Consider the following 4,203-nt stretch of genomic DNA (forward strand, 5'->3'; position numbering starts at 1 on the left):
TGCTCCATCAAAAGCAGGTTTGTGTTTGGGATTCTAGCTTGGGAATGAGGAGGACCCAGCTGCTGCAGCAGGGGGATTTCAGGTGTCAGTAGTTCCCATCTCTAAACTAACAGGTTCATTGCCATCAAAGGGAAGAGATGTGACTGGGATCATAGCAACTGGCCTCTAACTCTAGCTTTGGCATGGGTACCTGAACAGCGAACAATCTTTTGAAACTTTTTTGTAAAATAATGTCCTAGACTAAAAACACAATTAAATTCCAACCTAAATTAAAATTCTGTACATATCAATCAGTTGTCATAAAATATAATTTCTATTGGACACAATGAAAGTGATTTTAGCAAAATATTAAAGCATAACAATTCCTTGCAAGACAAAAATCTATCAAAATGTGATTGCCAAGAAGGAACAAAGTGGGCAGTAGTTCTATGCACATTAAATACAGTGTATTCATATCTAACTGCTTCCTAACATGGGAACCTGAATCCAGTTTCTCCCACTAGTGGTTTTAGCCAAGCTTCAAAGAGAAAGCAACAACAAAATCTATGTGGAAGAAAAAATTGCACATGTAGAACCTCTGAAAGGAATCCGTAAAGGGAGTTTTACCGTATGTAAACTTTAAGCTAACTTCCAAAAGCACACTAAGGGAATAAAAAAAAAAAGTGTAATCCTAATTAAGTCGGCAATCAGGGAGAATCTGGCTTCCTATTTTGACCACTTGTACTCGTTGCTGGAAGCACCCTGAAGTGTGGCTACTGTTTCCTGCCATAAATACACTCAGATGCTTGCCAACAAGACAAATGTATGTGCAGCAACTGACAAATTAGTAACCACCGTAGCACAGCTGCTCTGCAGAGTTGGGAGGAGAGCCCAGAAAACCTTCAGCCTCTTTCAGTTTAAGAGGCTGTCGGATGCTGGGCTGTACAGACAGGCATAGCCATTATGATGACATTATTCCAGGCATGAGCTGTAGGAAATTTTCTTCTTCTTTTTTTCCTTTTGAAATAGGGTCTGTGTGGCCCAGGCTGGCCTTGGCCTTGCTACATAGTCAAAGATAATCTAAAATTTTTGATCTCCCTGCCTCTACCTCCCCAATGCTGAAATTATAGGAGTGCGTCATTATCCAACATTTATTCAGGGTTGGGATCGAACTTAGGTTTTCATGCTAGACAAGCACTCTACACACTGAGCTAGATCCTCAGCTCCCACAGGGAGCCTTTGATAAACAAACGCTTTGTTCAGTCTCTTTACTTTTCCAGTGAGTTCTTGGGAAAATATTCATGTGTGCATACTCCTTGACTCTCTCTCAGCCTTCAATTCAGAATCACCAACTAACAACCTCCCTTTTATGTTCCTGTTCCTGATCTTTGAGGGGGGGTAATTTTAATTTTTATTAATTACAGTTTATTCGCTTTGAATCCCACCTGTAACACCCCCCCTTGTCCCCTCTTTTCCACCTCTGCCCCTTCCCCAGTTCACAGATGGTTATAATGGCTGACAGGATCTCCTCTTCCCAAGGTAAGGAAATCTTCTGTTCTGATCTATGAGCGAACTCTGCTGATCATATGGTGTGACCTGTTGACTGTTCTCTGTCGTCCACAGCTCTGAATCTGTTTTTGGGTTTTGGGTTTTTTGTTTGTTTTTGTTTTTCCTACCACTCTGGTCACTGGCTAGGCTCCACGGTGGTGATAAAATATGCCTGGAGAGATTCAGCTGGCTGCCATGATGCCCAGGTCTCTGCTTCTCAGTTGTACTGTGACATTGCTCCTAGACTCATGTTCCACAGGCTGCCGGGAGCCACCAGCTGTGCCTTGGGGATGCTGCACAGATCCATCATTAGCACATACGACATTTATAAAGAACGGTTTCAGCTGTGGTATATAAGGTGCTCGTTAAACACTTCCATTTCATTTATTTATTATGTGTTTTATAGTTATATAGTACCTTCTTCAAGAACCTTAAATGCTTCATAGACATCACTCTCTTATTCATGCCACAGCAAGCCTGAGAGGCATGCATTACACCCTTTACAACAAAAGAGACTAAAGTGCAGAGAAGTTAAGTGACTTGCCCAGCCTGTTAAGTTCACTGAAGAGCCTGGAATCAAGCACCTTGGCCTCCTAGCTCCCAGCCAAACACCCCATAAGAAAATCTTTAATGAAAAGTATCTCTTAAAAAAGTGTCAAGGGTAGCACACTCTGAAAATGAGATTTTCTGCTATCATCAAGGAAAGAAAAACTCTACACTGACAGTTGAGGTCATAAGGACATCGTACATTTCCTTCTTTCTCCTTTGTAAACCTCCTGTCTCCTGTCTGAAGTGATCTTCTAAAGGTAAAACTCCCGAGACAGAGACATGAGACCTAGAAGCCTGAGTCAGTTTAGAATAATTACTTTTAGCTAGGATAATTCATTTAAACGTTTATTCTAATCTACAAAACATTTAGTGTAAATGTGCGTGTGTGCTTCCTTATGTATTCCGAAGTGCATGCAGCTGTCAAGGAAAACTTGTGGGAGTGGATTTTCTCCTTTTACCATGTAGTTCTAGTGACCAAACTCGGTTGTTAGGCTTGATAGCAAACATCTTTACTACTAAGATATCTCGCTGAATTAATTTTTTTCAACAAAGTCTCACAGATGTAGTTCAGGCTGGCCTGAAAGTCACTATGAAGCCCAGACTAGCCCTGAACTCACGAACTTCCCCCTGCCTTGGCACCCTGAGTAAGGGAATTATAGATGGGAGCCAAACTGCTCAGCAAAGTGTTTTTAAATAAGCACAGTTATAGTTAAAATTATTTGGCCAAAGAATGGGCAACCAATTTAATTAGCCGAATAATTCTAATTGTAAATTGTGCTTACTTAAAAACACTTACATTATGAGCATTGTGGCTCACATCTAAGGGAGAGGGCTACAGTCAAAAATTAAAGTGAATAAATTATTTAAAAAAATATAAAAAATTAATCAGCCAATATGTCCCAAACTGTGATTCACTAAACAGAAACACCAAATCACAATACATTTAGTTTGCCTGTCACATGACATGTGTATTCCTAAAATAATCATTTGTTCTACAGCCATATTAAAACAAAATTGAAAAATTAGGGATTTTATGGGCAGAATGGAATAAGGCACAAAATACCAAAACAAAACAAAACGAAACAAAAACCCTACCATCACGTATAAGTTAAAAGACATAAAGAAAAACAGTAATAGCATTTTGCACATGCACAGTCTACCACAACACACTTTAAGAAGAGAAAGGCCTCTGGGTTGCCTGTGGAAGTTTCATGAGACCTCACATAGGGGCTCAGCCTGTCCGTGCTTGACTAAGCTCACTGAACAGGCAGTGCTAGCTGAGGTCGTCACGGAGCTCTGTGTGTTGCCCTTTGGGCGCTCTCATGCCTCAGTTCAACTGGGTACAATTTACACAAACTTTTGCAAAACCAAACCCGAAATTTGTCTCATGCTCCAAATGTTCCCTGGCACCCCTCAGGTTTGGAATAGATTTACATTCGGGAACGAAGGCTATAGCAGAACACAGTGTGACAGTCCATACCTGATGAACATGGTGAGGAAAGGCACGCCCTACGTGCCAGTCATCTAGGAAGGGGTGGAGTCAAGCAGCTTTCTATAGAGAGCTGAGAAACGCCGTCTGCTCAGGCAAGCTCTAACCTTCAGGAGGGAGACCAGTCTACAACATGTTTAGAAATTAGTTAACTTTGGAAACCTCTATTTTGAAGAGGAAGAACTTATAACATCATCTAAAAATAGGGTTGATGGGTGCCATGGTTGGATAAATATTTCTCTAAGACAATGTTTTATTTTTTGTTGTTATAAAACATGAGGCAAATAGTCTTCCTAGGACAGAAATAAGTTATAACCTGTTTTGATAATTTTTTTTAGTTGCAATAAAGTTTTCAAAATATTCTCAGTGTTTGTGACATTGCTGGCTGTGTTGTTCTGGCTCACAGTAAAAAGAAAAAATAGAAGATGAATAAAATGTCTACTTTGAGGTAAGCAATCTTTTCAACATGACTTGCCACAAATCTAAATTTATACTCAATAAGTAAATTTGATATTTTATAGGTATTTGCTCTTAGAAAGTTTTTACTTAATCCTAATGTCCTAAATCAAAACCTTTTTTATGAAAAGATAGAAAAGGGAGCAAGCATACTGATGTGTTACTAATGTGTACTTTGCTGT

The sequence above is a fragment of the Meriones unguiculatus genome, chromosome 2, assembly GCF_030254825.1.
Source record: "Meriones unguiculatus strain TT.TT164.6M chromosome 2, Bangor_MerUng_6.1, whole genome shotgun sequence".
In the NCBI taxonomy this organism is placed as follows: domain Eukaryota; kingdom Metazoa; phylum Chordata; class Mammalia; order Rodentia; family Muridae; genus Meriones; species Meriones unguiculatus.